Genomic DNA, 16,193 nt, shown 5'->3' with positions numbered 1-16,193 from the left:
TCTACCCCGCACGTCTGATCCTCGTGGACGACGTAGGGAAGGGCTGTGCGCAACCGGTCTGCTAAAACCTTTGCAAGAATCTTGTAATCTACGCACAGCATGGTCAATGGCCGCCAGTTGCCAAGGTCAGTTTCTTCCCCCTTCTTATAAAGAAGTGACAGCACACCAACAGCCATTGATCCCCGGGACCCCGTCTCAAGGATGGCCTTCAAGACTTCGAGAACCACTGGTCCAAGTATACCCCAAAACTTGAGGTAAAACTCAGCCGGCAGCCCATCCATCCCAGGCACCTTCCCTTTTCCCATCCTCCTAAGAGGGCTCTCAACCTCTTCTAGTGAGATCTGGGCCTCCATCACGTCTCTAATGTCCTCTGGCAACCGCCGGGACAAGTGTTCTAAAAACACGTTTCCCTGCTCTACATCTATTTCCCTTTCCTTAAATAAACCTTGGAAATGATCAGTTGTCACCCTGACCATTTCCTCTGGTTTACTTACTATACTACCATTTTCTTCCCTAACTCCATGCATTACCTTCCTACTCTGCCTGGCCCTAACCGACTTAAAGAACATAGCGGAACAAGTCTCATTATGTTCTAGAAAGCCACTATGCGCACGCTCCAGGAAAGCTCGAGCCTTCTGCTCCTGCAGCTCCCTGAGCTGCCCCTTTAGGGCTGCAAATCTCTCCCAGTCAATCGACCCGCCGAGGTTGCCTGCCTCGTACTCGAGTTCAATTAACCTTTGGATATGATCCACCTCCCTCCTTTCCTCCCTTTTTTTCCTTCTACAATATCCTATTATAAAAGCCCTAATCCTCACCTTAACTAAATCCCACCACTCTAACACCCCCTCGCACATGGACCGGAGGCCCTACCGAAGAGGCAGACTGGCGACCCCACCTGCAGGAACACCCCGTCGTGATCCGTGAAGAAAACAGGCAACAGCCGCCCAGACAACTGACCCAAAGACCTGGATACAAAAATGTAGTCGAGCCTCCGCGCAACCCCCCTGGAGTTGCGCCATGTAGGACCGACCATTGCCGGAGTAGTGTGCAGGCCACCATCAACCAGACCATGGCAAGCCATTAGCCCAGAGATGGCACCTGCACTGCTATCACCGCCTACCCCTAAATCTATATTAAAGTCTCCTCCTATCACCAAGTGCCTGTTTGTAACACACAGGGGCGCCAGACAGTCCACCATCTCCCTCCTGTCTGCCGCCACCTGTGGCCCATACACCCCAATTAACCTATATCTAGCTTCTCTAAACTTAACATCTATCCCCAAAACTCTACCCTGCATTATTACAAAAGTGTTCTCTATTTTAACCTCTCTATGCCCACACAAAATCCCTACTCCTGTTGAGTGCACCCCTCCTATGCCCCAAAAAGATTCCCCTTATCCCACTCCCTCTTAAATCTACACACATCCCCACCATCCCTCAGGTGAACCTCCTGTAAAAAACAGAAATCAAACCCCACACCCTCTAAATAACAAAAAACCGCCCTCCTTTTAACATTATTCCTTAACCCCTAACATTTAGACTAAAAAAAGAAACAGAACTATTCATTTAATTATTAACAACAAATAAAACCCCCAAAAACAAAAAAAAAAAACAGGAGACTCACCCGATGCTCCCCTGGTCCATCTCCACCGGCGGGGACGCCCTCTCCTCTCCTGACGCCCCCGTCCTCCATCCCAACCCATGACCCAGGCAGTGTGTTGGGTCCTCCCTCCCCACCCACCATCCCCCTCCCTGTTTGCCTCGGGGCTGCATGTAGGGGACCCCACCTCCTCAAACAGGAGTTGGGATCCCTCTAGCAAACAGCCCACCGACCCCTCACTGGAGTCATCCACTAAAATGCAAGGGGCTGAGGCAAACCGGGAGGACAAATTACCCTCCCCTCCCCGCCACTCTCTTAGCCCCCCCCCTCCCCCTCCACACCCCCCTCCCTCTCACTTCCTGCCAAGCTCCCCCTCTTCATCCCTTTCTTCTTTGGTGAAGGAGGTAGCGGGGAGACACAACGTCCCATCCCCGCTAACTCCACCACCAAATCCCTCATTTCGACCTCGAGGAAGCCCGGCAGGCTGTCCCCCACTCCTTCCCCCATCTCCCCCCCCCCCCTCCCCTCCCACCTCCACTCCTCCCTCCTTCTCCGTCACTGTCCCTGTCACTGTCCCCGTTCCCTCTTCCACTCCTTCTCGCACCACTGTCCCCTTCACCGCTCCTTTACATTCTTCTGCCTTCTTTTCCTTCTCCTCTTCTTTTCCACTCTTTCCTTCTTCCGCCTCTTTCTTCTCATTTCTTCCTTCTTTCCATCCTCTTCTCTTGCCTTCTTTTCCCCTGTGCCATCCGTACAATCCGCACGCGTCCTTTCTTTCCTCTCCCCCATCCCCCGCTCCCCCAGCTGCAGACGCGTATGACCTGTGACGATCCGGGCAATCACGCCACAGGTGTTCTCTGGAGCCACACCCGTGGCAAGCCTTGGGCTCGTCACACTCCCTGGCCTCGTGCTCTTCCGACCCACAAAAACGACATTTCTTGTTACTGCACGAGGCCAGGGTATGGCCGTAGGCCATACAACGCCTGCAGAACGGGGCTGACGTGCATAGTATAGGGTTCCCCTGTCAGCCCCCAGGGAGAACATTGCCGGTGGATGGAGGTAGCCATCCACACTCTTCGGGGACTCCCTGAGTAACGCCTGGAAGCCTCTCTTCCCATTCCAGAAACCCAGGGAGTCCCTGAGGTACCTCGCTGAGGAGACATTGTCCATGTACCTCCCCAGAAAGGCCCTCACTTCTTCGTCCTTCACGTGCGGATTGTACATGGTTACGGTGACCACCCTGAAGTTGTTTCTTGCCAGGCTGGTCACTGTGTAATGACACAGGGGACCTTCTTCTTTCCCTTCCGTCACCGTCTTCATAATCTCATTGTGTTTTTCTTCCAAATATAGGGTTACATCAAACCCCTTCTCCATTGGGTTCCCCTGAAGGCATAGCACATCTTTAACCTTCAATTTTAGGTGCCCCATTAGGATGTTCCTCCCGAAGGTTTCTCTCCCCCAAGGCTCCATCTCTTTTCCCCGCCAAGAAAAGCGCACCGTGTTGGCCAGTCCAATTCCCGGAACCGACGGTCCAGATGTACTTTGCGCCATCTCCTCACGGACGATGGCGCACCCGTCCCACCACCTCAAACTTATAAACAGGAAGCAAAATAACCAAAAAGGTGGATCGACTGAAGGTGTTGACTCTCCACATCTATCAAGACAACTGGAGCACTGGGCCAGACACTCTTAAATAGAACCTTGACCAGCTCAGGTGAAACACCTTCCCACTAACGAGATGGACAAGCCAGCACAGGTGTAACACAATACTGACTAATGAGGTAACACCAACTAGTGTGCCCAAGACACATTTCAGTTGAACAATTGACTAGAAAACAACTTCCAATTCACATAATCAACTACAATGCTTCCCCTTCTATAATATAAACATGATGTCTACTGGCTGTCAACAATTAAAACAAGAAAAAACATATTTCTAAATAATAATATACAATCGTATATATTTTTTCTCCTTTTTCTTTCTATAGAATCCTAAAACTCACTAGCTTCTAGAACTCTCGTCCACTTGGTTCAAACAAAACTCAAACCAAATTATATTAGTCACATGAGCCGAATACAACAGGTAGATCTAACAGTGAAATGCTAACTTAAGAGCCCCTAACCAACAGTGCAATTTAAAAAAAAATACAGATAAGAATAAGAGATAAAACTCATCTCCAACACGGAAAAACATGTCAAAATAAATTGTGATCCATGGTAACACACTGGTTAAATACACAACACAAATATTTTGACTGCTCACCTTGATGAGACAATCAGCAACCAAGTTGTCCTTACCACATGCTCTCGTACATATGGGATCTGAGAATGAATGCTGGTATTCTAAAAGCAGGGAAACCATGTCAATATAAGTGTACCCAAAAACTGTCAGTTGGTTACATAAATAATTATGATTACTAAATGTTACATGAAATGTAAATATGAAATATTTGGTTGCATAGTCTTATTTTTAATTACATTTTGCTAGGTGGGACAGCCCAATGTCAAAACACAGTTTTAACGTGTCCAAATCAATAACCAAAACCTAAACATAAAATGTGCTATAAAACACAGTTTGTACACAGTTTAATCAATAACCAATATGCAGAAACAGTTTGTGATATATTAAAAACCTAAACATAAAATGTACTGTATACACAAACATCTGCCACAATAATCATATTACTTGTATTTTTTTAAACAAGCTCCTTATAAACTGCACAAGCACCAGAAACGCTGTTGTTTTGACAAGCAGCAATAAATCACTGATATCGATTAGGGGGTAAATCAGGTTGTACGTGATGTTGAAACTAACACAACTAAACAAAACCCCTGGAAACGGGAGATATCTTTTACCTCACTGGTTAGAGGACAACCTGCAGAAGACAGTCAGCTACATTTTGGAGTGATGCATTTAAATGTAGGGGTCGCTAAACAAAGGAACACAACACTTATTTGTCATAACTCATCGCTAAAATCATTTGTGTGAGAGGAGGGAGATTAGGTTGCACGTCCTGTTAAAACTAACAGCTCAAAAACCACACGGAATCTGGGAATAATGTGTACATCCCTGATTAGAGTACAATTTGTAGAAAACAGCTAGCTACATTTTGAAGTGTTGCATTTTGATTCAAGTGGGTCACCAACGTGGTAAGTGTAACACAACTCTTTTTTTTGGTCAATTTTTGTTACATCACATAAATACTTCTCTTTCAATTCAGAGCCTGGATTTCCCCCCTGAGGCTGATATCCAGATCATGTTGAAATCAATAGAACAAGGGGCAAACGATTAGAGTTCTACATTGTGACATTATTAAAATACCCCTACTACAATGTTAAAACATTCTACATTGAGACATTATTTCATTGATACCATGAAACTCCTTCATGTATGTACTTTCTGATGTTTGATCATAGGTATTTTATCAGATTATCTCTGGTCACACTGCTCACAGCTGAGATTTCTCTCCTGTGTGTGTTATATGGTGTGTAGTCCGCTTGCTAGACGTAGTAAATCTCTTCCCGCATTTAGCACAGCTATAAGATTCCTCTCCTGTGTGTGTTTTCTCTGATGTGATATCAGGCTGGTTGACTGAGTAAAACTCTTTCCACATTGAGCACAGCTATAAGATGTATCTCCTCTGTGCGTTCTACGGTGTGATTTCAGGCTGGTTGACTGAGTAAAACTCTTGCCACAGTGATTACAGCTAAAAGGCTTCTCTCCTGTGTGTGTTCTCTGGTGTTTAGCCAGACGGCCAGACTCAGTAAATCTCTTCCCACATTCATAACAGTTATAAGGCTTCTCTCCTGTGTGTGTTCTCTGATGTTTAGTCAGACTTCTAGACTCAGTAAAGCTCTTCCTACATTGAGCACAGCTATATGATTTCTCTCCTGTGTGTGTTCTCCGGTGTCTAGTCAGACTGTTCGATGCAACAAATCTCTTCCCACATTCATCACAGCTATAAGGTTTCTCTCCTGTGTGTGTTCTCTGGTGTGATATCAGGCCAGTTGACTGAGTAAAACTCTTCCCACATTCATTACAGCTAAAAGGCTTCTCTCCTGTGTGTGTTCTCTGGTGTTTAGTCAGACAACCAGACTCAGTAAATCTCTTCCCACATTCATCACAGCTATAAGGCTTCTCTCCTGTGTGTGTTCTCCGATGTTTAGTCAGACTGCTAGACTCAGTAAAGCTCTTCCTACATTGAGCACAGCTATATGGTTTCTCTCCTGTGTGTGTTCTCCGGTGTTTAGTCAGACTGTTAGATGTAACAAATCTCTTCCCACATTCATCACAGCTATAAGGTTTCTCTCCTGTGTGTGTTCTCTGGTGTGATATCAGGCCAGTTGACCGAGTAAAACTTTTCCCACATTCATCACAGTTAAACGGTTTCTCTCCTGTGTGTGTTCTCTGGTGTGACATCAGGCTGGATGATTGAGTAAAACTCTTCCCACATTGAGTACAGCTAAAAGGTTTCTCTCCTGTGTGGATTCTCTGATGCATTTTAATGCCCGCTGATGAGGTGAATCTCTTCCCACAGTCAGAGCAGCAGTGAGTTCTCTTCCCTGTGGGTCTCTGCTGGTGTTTCTTGAGGTGTTCTAATGTGGAGAGACTCTTCTCTGCCTCATCAGCATCATGAGGTTGTTGAGGCTCCAAAGAAGATCCACGACAGTCACGTCTCTCTCCTGTGTGAACAACAAATTCAGACAGATGGTTAAAGGCCCATAGTAGTAACATCGATGATTGAGTTATTCAAATTATTAAGGTTAATTATTAATTAGGGTTAAGGTTAAATATTAATGAGGGTTTGTACACTAAGTGCTTGCCAAATTGGCACAAAACTTCACCTAACAACAACATAGACCTACTGTAGGACCCATAACTTCCTCTAACAGAGACCTACTGTAGGACCCATGACTTCACCTTACAATAACATAGACCCACTGTAGGACCCATAACTTCACCTTACAATAACATAGACCCACTGTAGGACCCATAACTTCCCCTAACAACAACATAGACCTACTGTAGGACCCATAACAACAACATAGACCTACTGTAGGACCCCTAACAACAACATACATCTATGGTAGGACCCCTAACTTCACCTAACAACAACATAGACCTACTGTAGGACCCATAACTTCACCTAACAACAACATAGACCTACTGTAGGACCCCTAACCTAACAACATAGACCTACTAGACATATAGAAGTAGGACTAGCCTACCTGGCCTGAGCGCAAATGTAGGCCTATAAATGGGCCTATTTGGGGATGTCTGATAGTACTTCTGATTGTCTTAACGCACCACCACTAATGAGCTGAGGAGCTTCTCAAAGCTAATTTATCTTCACCTCAAACAGCAAGTAAACAAAGTCTAATCAAAATCAATTGCAAATGAGAATAGATCTATAAAGTATTTGAAAAATATTTCCAGCTCTCGCCCTTTCGATAACCACTCGGCACGAAAGGGAAAAATGTAATGCGCTGATCCAGTGGAAAATACCTGATTACTTCTTATCCTTTACACAAATAGCCGACAACTGTGTCTGTCCCAAACTCACTGGCGCGGGAACCTGAGGGCCCAGAATATTTTATACAATGTTTCAAGTTCGTTATAGACAGGCCATGTGATTTATAGGATATTTATTTGCAATGTTTTTATTTGTAGGCTTTATGTAGGGAATTTTTTACATAGTTGTCAATGGCAATAAAGGTTACTTTTAGATTTCATTCAAATTTAGATAGAATGTAGATTAATCACAGACAATGATTTTGAGATACTATTATCAATGAAATTAAACTGTTCCATGAAAATGTGCATATGACAACCATGTGCATATGACAACCATAACTGGCAAGCAGATAGGTAGAAAAGGTAAGATAATTTGCACTCCAAATGCAGGTTGCCGACTGCTTGTGTAGCCTATTACCAGCAACGTCAGAATTTACGAAGGCCAGCAGGAGAAGGTGGTTATTTTCTGGTTGGGCTATATTGACGAAATGGCATGAAAATAAATTGGCTGATATTATACAATGACTTATCAACAGCTCTAACAATTTGACCCCCACAGGAAATCTTCACTGGCAATTCTATAATATACTATATAGCCTAGAAACCTGGTTAAACTATAATTTTGACATCATGGATGAATTCTAGAATATACTAATATCCTAGAAAACTGGTTAAACTATCAGTATGACCTCATGGATGAATTCTAGAATACACTATATAGCCAAGAAACCTGGTTAAACTATCATTATGACCTCATGCATGGCCAGTCGTTGTATTCATAGTGTAGTGAATTCAGGGGGTAGCCCTGAGCTGAACTCAAACTTGGGTCCAGTGACTGTCAAGCCAACACCTTATAACTGTTACGCCAAGATTTCTGAACTTCTTGACGAGGTCGCTAGGTGTGAGGTTGCTACAATAGCTCTCTCTATGAATGTGAGAATGGTCACACTTCTCCTTCCCCCATCCCTCACATGTTTACCAAAACAAGCCTCTGGGCAGCCATTTTGCTGCTGTTTAAAAAACACACATCCCAGCAATCTGCAGTTCAAACAATAACAAATCTGTCATTCCACCATTATTTTGCTAATGAGATGATGATGGGGTTGGAGAAATGTAACTACTTTCAAAATTCATAGACAGACATATGGATGTAAGGACTGACCATCCATGATATCAACATTATAGTTTTAACCATGTTGAGGCTATACAGTGATGATGCACATCGTTTCTAAACATTAGGGTTAAAAAAGTTTTTTTCTGGGTTCTGATGGGGTACAACAGTTGAAATAAGCTCATGAGACATGCGTTATATTCTTCAATAATAGAAATAAATCATTAAAAAGTCACAATATGGATGTAGCAATTGCAGATTTCCGCTTTAACACCAAACATCAGTTCAACAACTGCAGAGTTTGTGCCTCTGTTTTTAAGACAGTACTTACTCCTGTTAATCACGGAACGGTTTCTCAAAACCGTCTTATGGCTAAATTCATCGTTACAACCATTGGATGCCTTAAGATGCGTTTGGGAAACCGGGCCCAGATATCCAGGTTCCTCCTCTTCTCCCTCCTCCTCCTTTTTCGATGTAACAGTCATCTCTCCCTCCTCTTTCACTCCATAAACTGCATCATCCTCTCCTTTAACTGTAACATCCTCCTCCTCTTTCACTCTGAACGCGTCTTCCTCTTCTTTCACAGTAACAGCCTCACCCTCTACTTCTTGTTTTACTGTGATATCCACCTCTTCTTTAGCAGTGGAGTAGCTTAGTGACCGCATGGTCGGGGATGTTAACTAGGCTAATACTAACTGAACCAGCCCGCTAGCTGACTAATATCAACACCGTAAATATGAAATTAAATCGGATAACTAACTAGACGGCAGAAGAGGGTTTAAAACAGTGGCTAATAAACACTAAAGCGTCTAAAGAGCTTATTGATTCTGCTTTTTTTGTCTAGCAAGCTATCGAGGTGTCTGACTATCTGTTGCCGCTGCTGAAAGAAGCGTTCCGTCCATTAGATTATACGTCACAATAATAGCATAACCTTAAATTCCCAGACCGCCATCTGCTGACTGGAGTGGGTAACGCAGTTGAGTAAAATGTATATTTTATCTTCAAACAACAAGTTAAAGTGTAGGAAGCATTAGTTTTTACTCACAAGTGTAAAGACTTAGTAAGCTAGTTGTAGTCACTTTATGGTTACCTATAAGGACAAACAGTTATGCTTTTGCGTAATTACATATTTATGTAATTTATATTAACTAATTTCAGGAAATCTTCTAAACTACCCACAATGCACGATTGACAAGGTCATATGGATGATCTACTCTGTGCTACTGAGTTTGTATGCCAGTGTAACAGTGTAGTGAAGCTACATGTTTTAAATATGTTTAACCTTTATTTAACTAGGCAAGTCAGTTCAGAACAAATTCTTATTTACATTGACGTCCTTACCCCGGCCAAACCCTAACACAGACGATACTGGGCCAATTGTGCTCTGTCCTATGGGACTCCCAATCGCGGCCTGTTATGATACAGCCTGGATTTGAACCAGGGTCTGTAGGGACACCTCTTGCACTGAAATGCCGAACCTTAGACCGCTGCGCTGCTCGTGTGTTAACATTACACTCGTTGTGAATACACTCAGTGATAAAGGTATGGGATTCTGGGTAATCCACAGCAGATTTTTGGAGAATTTGAAAATTGAGTGGTCCTGGGATAGAAATGTATAAAGTTGACATTACATCTTAAAATCCACGTTTTAAATCATACATTAGCAATTTATGTTTTAGTAACTACTGTTGTTGGTTTGGTGTCAAGTCAGCCTCTCTTTATACGTTATTTGCCAAATCTCAGTTTTCCATGTGGGTTTTATGCTAAAGATCCCTCTTTCAAATTGGTATCTAACTGGAAAATGGATCTTCTTTAGGAGTGCTATTTTTACCCTGTTGACCACTGATCATTCATCCACACTGTGTGTCCCGTCAATGCTGGTAATTTATGACAAATGTATAAAGTATATGTTTTATCTCCCTCACCAACTTTAAACATCTGCTATCTGAGCAGCTAACCGATCGCTGCAGATGTACATAGTCCATTGGTAAATAGCCCACCCAGTTTAACTACCTCATCCCCATACTGTTTTTATTTATTTACTTTTCTGCTCTTTTGCACACCAGTATCTCTACCTGCACATGACCATCTGATCATTTATCACTCCAGTGTTAATCTGCTAAATTGTAATTATTCGCCTACCTCCTCATGCCTTTTGCACACAATGTATATAGACTCTTTTTTTTTCTACTGTGTTATTGACTTGTTTATCGTTTACTCCTTGTGTAACTCTGTGTTGTTGTCTGTTCACACTGCTATGCTTTATCTTGGCCAGGTCGCAGTTGTAAATGAGAACTTGTTCTCAACTAGCCTACCTGGTTAGATAAAGGTGAAATAAATAAATAAAACATGAACACCAGCCAGTTTATTAGCCCGGTTTTGTTAGTTTAGGTTTAGGTCTATTATACTTCTTCGGACATTGAGTAATTTTTCAGGTTAATTTGATATATTTTGATACTAAAATGGATGACAGTTGATTCTGATGTAGTGAATATGAGACACATGGAAACAATTGATTAATTTAATATAGTAAATTATGAATTAGTAGGAATTGTTAAATCCACTATACAATCACAATAACTTTGATCGACATTTCAACTGTTTTTTTGTTAGTATATTATAGGGCAGATTTATGTAGAATTGCTGTGGGAGTGCTGTTTATATTCCGTCACTACTGATCATTCATCCATACTGCGTGTGTCCCATCATTGCAGCTTTGGAAATAAATGAACTATCCATCCATTGCTCCTTCCTGTGTTGACTCACTGACTTGAGAGACGGGACCAGGAAGGTCACACTAGCTCGATATCTAGCTCAAGCTTGCAAAAGTTTTTATTTTTTATTTAATTTTTATTTATTTAATATTATTAACATACAATATATTTGCAGTGAAGCCACTCAACAACTACATCACACCAGTCACCCAACAGACTCCCATTCAGAGCAACACACAGAAGCATCCAGGGTCAATGCCCTGCTCACCGATCTACCACCAGGCCAAAAAACGTGAACCCGAACCCTCCAAGATCCCACAGTTCCCCAATAGCTGTCCCTCAAGCATTCGAGACCCCTCCCACTGTCCCCCCTCAGGAAGAAAAAACAATTAATTCCATTCCCCACCCCCAAGAACCCCCCAATGTACCAACAACCAAAAGAATGAACTAAAGAGAAAAAAGGAAAAGACAGAAGAAAACAGCAAACAACAATGCAAAAAAAATAATAAAACAAAATAATACATTTAAAACAAAGGACATCAATGACAACTAAAATCATAACAGCAATGCCAACTGTATATGTTTGTGTGCATGTCTGGCACTATTACATGTATGTGTGTGTACTTGAATGTGTTTATTTGAGTGAGTGAGTGAGTGAGTGAGTGAGTGAGTGAGTGAGTGAGTGAGTGAGTGAGTGAGTGAGTGAGTGTATGTATATGCATGTGTACCAACACCTGCATGGCACCAGCCTCAGGTAAACCGGCATTAGTTGTAAAAACACTGCCATTTAGTGTCATTCAAATGTACTTTTTATTATGTTTTACTTTGACTTTTATCTGTTGACCATCATTCTATCTCCTATCATCTATCTATCATGAGGTAGTCACCTGGAATGCATTTCAATTTACAGGTGTGCCTTGTTAAATGTTCATTTGCGGAATTTCTTTCTTTCTTAATGCATTTGAGCCAATCAGTTGTGTTGTGACAAGGTAGGGGTGGTATACAGATAGCCCTATTTGCTGAAAGACCAAGTCTATATTATGTCAAGAGCAGCTCAAATAAGCAAAAGGAAATGACAGTCCATCATTACTTTAACACATGAAGGTCAGTCAATGCGGAAACTTTCAAGAACTTTGAAAGATTCTTCAAGTGCAAGTCGCAAAAACCATCAATCGCTATGATGAAGCTGGCTCTCATGAGGATTGCCACAGGAAAGGAAGACCCAGAGTTACCTCTGCTGCAGAAGATAGGTTCAAAAGAGTTAACAGTGAAGACAACACAACTATGCCTATGAGATGGTTTGTGATGAATCGGAACGGAAGGAAATGCGGGCAACAAGTGCTCAACATATGTGGGAACTTCTTCAAAACTGTTGGAAAAGCATTCCAGGTGAAGCTGGTTGAGAGAATGCAAAGAGTATGCAAAGCTGTCATCAAGGCAAATGGTGGCTACTTTGAAGAATTTCAAATATAAAATATATTTTGATTTGTTTAACACTTTTTTGGTTACTACATGAATCCATATGAGTTATTTCATAGTCGTGTTGTCTTCACTATTATTCTACAGCGTAGACAATAGTCAAAATAAAGAAAAAACATTGAATTTGTAGGTGTGTCCAAACAATTGACTGTGTATGCATTGTGGAGGAGAACTGATCCTAGATCTGTACAAAGACATACCATCTATAGCAGGAACAACTGTCTGTGTTAGAGAGCATATAAAACGAACTGATCCGAGATCTGTGTGAAGGCATAACATCTACAGCAGGAACAACTGTCTGTGTTAAAAAGGCCCAGCTGGATGGAATTGAACTATTTAAAATGACGTATTTGAATGTCAAATGATTTGTTCTGTTTGTCAGTACAAGACAGGGTCTGCAGAGGCTTGGCCTATTAGTGGTAGATTTGGGGGAGAATTTGACATGTCAGTTGGAATAATGATAGATTTTGGAGGGACCCTTGTCACTACAGCCAATCAGTGAGCAGTTTCCCTTCCCCCACATCTAAGGCAGTTCTGTTACTCACAACACTTTCCCTGCTTTCATCAACAATGGAAAAGCCCACTTAGCTAAAGCCTTGACATTTTTTACAATTAGGAAATAATATGTAATGTTTTACTGTTTCAGCCAGCCTGAAGCCAGCATTGTGAATGGTGTTTGAGGCAGTGACATACTAGACCATGGCAGTAAATCTAATACTTCTGTGTTTTTAGTCATGCATGAAAGGTCTGGGGTGGTTCTGTGGTTAAGTTACGGACCTTGGAATACATTTCTGGCCATGCTGGCAGGGTCTGAATCAAACCTAATGTCCACCTGGCACACTGGCAGGGTCTGAATCAAACCCAATGTCCCACTGGCACACTGGCAGGGTCTGAATCAAACCCAATGTCCACCTGGCACACTGACAGGGTCTGGATCAAACCCAATGTCCACCTGGCACACTGACAGGGTCTGGATCAAACCCAATGTCCACCTGCTACACACTGGGCTTAACTTTGCTGTCTCTTTCCATGAAACATGGACAACAAATTAAAGTGCTTGGGAACCTAACAAGTCTTCAGGCAAAGTTACTCATCAAACCACCTCTATTAGACGTCACCTCTTTGGACCTCATCTCAGTGAGTTTAGGTTGGGGAAACCGTGGAGGAGAGGGCTTTGGACCTCATCTCAGTGAGTTTAGGTTGGGGAAACCAAGGAGGAGGGGGCTTTGGACCTCATCTCAGTGAGTTTAGGTTGTGGAAATATTGTCATTTTGAGCATTTATTTGCAGAAAATGACAACTGGCCAAAATAACAAAAAAGATGCAGTGTTGTCAGACCTCGAATAATGCAAAGAAAGTAAGTTCATATGAATTTTTAAACAACACGATACTAATATTTTAACTTTAGGTGAGTTTAGGTTGGGGAAACCAAGGAGTAGCGGGCTTTGGACCTCATCTCAGTGAGTTTAGCAGCTGTAACACAGTACCTGGTCTAGTTCATGGCATTGAGGAGGAGAGAGCAGCTGTAACACAGTACCTGGTCTAGTTCATGGCATTGAGGAGGAGAGAGCAGCTGTATCACAGTACCTGGTCTAGTTCAAAGGGACAAGGGGGATAATAAAAGGGACCAAGAGTCTGTTGATTGGTCGGTCCTTGGGTTAATTTGTTTTGAAAATATGTTCAAGTCAAATCAAGCTTTATTTATACAGCACATTTCAGACATGGATGCAACACAATGGCTTCACAGGTAAAAACATAAAAAAATGAAAACAAACAACTATTTAGTACACAAACATAAGAGGATAAAAAACAGAAGAATAACAACTGAAAGACTAATGAGCACCCTATGGAAATGCCATAGATTAAAATATTAATAATTGGATGCAATATCCAACCCAAAATATAAGCTTGTTTTATAGGAGGGGCTCTTAAAGACACAATGGGGGTGTCCATTGAAAGTTGACTAGTAACAACAACTGGGACCTAAAAGACACCCACCATGAGACTCACTAAATCTGCCCAAGAAGCGACAAACAAAAGAAAAACACACACCAAACGTAAAGACAGGAAGCAAACCAAAAGGTGGTTAAAATAATTTATTACAATCAAAACCATTCATACTATTACAAAATCATAATTCTCATTCATTCTTAATAAAATTCTATTTACAAAAACATCAAACAAAAACAAACCTCAGGGGAGCATCGTCCCTCCCCGTCATACCTAACCAATACCTAACCCTTTCCCTATCTCCCCTTCCCTAATCTATCCCCTTACCAAACTCACTCTAACACTCCCAGCCCTAAACCCCCTTTCCACCTCTCCCGTGCCGCATGCTTCCCCCACTTCCTCTCCTCCCTCTTCATCCTCCCCCTCAAATCACCTTCCACCCTTCTCACTATCCCTTCCACCCCCCAATCTCTCCCTGTCTTGACTAAATTCTTCCTGGCTTCCCACAGTCCCTTTTAAAGAGACTCATGAGAAGCCAGAGCAGAAACCTGTCCCTATCCGTTCCCTTTGCTCTCCCTACGCCTCTCTCTAGCCTAGCCCATGTCAAAACAAAATCACTCCTAACCACACCTAGCATCACCCGTGCCCTAGCCCATACTAGTCCGGCAAAGGCACAGTCCCAGAAGGCATGGCGCACAGTCTCCTCCCTGCCACAAGCAGATCTTGGACAGGTGGGGGATCGCACCAAACTATACCGGTACAAGATGGAAAGTACCGGCAAACGCTTATGAAGGCTCAACCAATTCAGGTCCTTGAGCCCGTTGTCCAGGCCCCGCGCCTGCACTCCCTCCCAGACCACTGACGAGATGCCCGCTACGGGCGCAGGACTCCCTGCCTGCCTGACCTCCTCGTACAGGTGCCTGTGGTCTAAACCTACTCGGGCAACTTCAACCTCGGGGTGCGCACGCAGCCACTTGGCCGCATGACCAAAGTGCCACGGCAGCTGTTCCGCCCGAGGACCCGTGTTAGACCACACCATTACGCTTCTCGCCTGATACGAGAAGAACACCCGCAGGAGGTAACCGGACGGGTGTATCACTGGCTGAGCAAGCTCCGCTAACAAGAAAGAAACAAAAATTGAGTCCAGCTTGAGGGGGAAATGTGGTACCCCCCTACCTCCCTCCCCGATGGGACAGATCATGCGTGCCCTGGCGACCCACTCGCACCTGCCACTCCACATAAACTGAAACACAAGCCTCACTAGAGGCCTCCTCAGACAAGCCGGCAATGGGTAGATATATGCCAAATACAAAAGAGACGGCAACACATCCACCTTTAGGACCAGGACTTTGCCCATAAAAGACAAATACCTAGCCTTCCACATTGCTAGCTTCCTCTGTACCACTGCGATACGCATGTTCCAGTTTAGCGTCGCTGAGCCGGAGGTCTCAAAATGAACCCCGAGAATCCTCAGGGCCCCTTCACAGAGAGATAACCCCCCAGGCACATCCGTTCTACCGCGCCATCTTCCGAAAAACTTGACGGAAGACTTTGCATGGTTCAGAACTGCTCCCGACGCTCGGGTGAAATCCCCAAAGATGGCAAGGGACCTTGTCAGGCACGAGTCCTTGCACAACAGCAAGGAAGTGTCGTCGGCGTACTGCGTCATCTTAACACGCAGCCCACCACTTCCAGGGATCAACAAGCCTTCCACCCCTGTGTCTGCCCTAATGGCAGCCCCCAGAGGCTCCATGTACAGAACGAAGAGGAGAGCCGAGAGTGGGCATCCCTGCCTGACCCCAGACGAGAGGTCAAAAACGTCACCT

The 16,193-nt window shown here is 43.4% G+C and overlaps 1 pseudogene; it reads right to left on the bottom strand.

Moving 5' to 3' along the window:
- Positions 1 to 5,279: 5,279 nt before the first annotated feature.
- Positions 5,280 to 9,131, bottom strand: LOC112245062 (annotated as a pseudogene).
- Between the last annotated feature and the right edge of the window lie 7,062 nt (positions 9,132 to 16,193).

The sequence above is a fragment of the Oncorhynchus tshawytscha genome, linkage group LG32, assembly GCF_018296145.1.
Source record: "Oncorhynchus tshawytscha isolate Ot180627B linkage group LG32, Otsh_v2.0, whole genome shotgun sequence".
In the NCBI taxonomy this organism is placed as follows: domain Eukaryota; kingdom Metazoa; phylum Chordata; class Actinopteri; order Salmoniformes; family Salmonidae; genus Oncorhynchus; species Oncorhynchus tshawytscha.
This window is presented reverse-complemented; position numbering and strand designations above follow the sequence as displayed.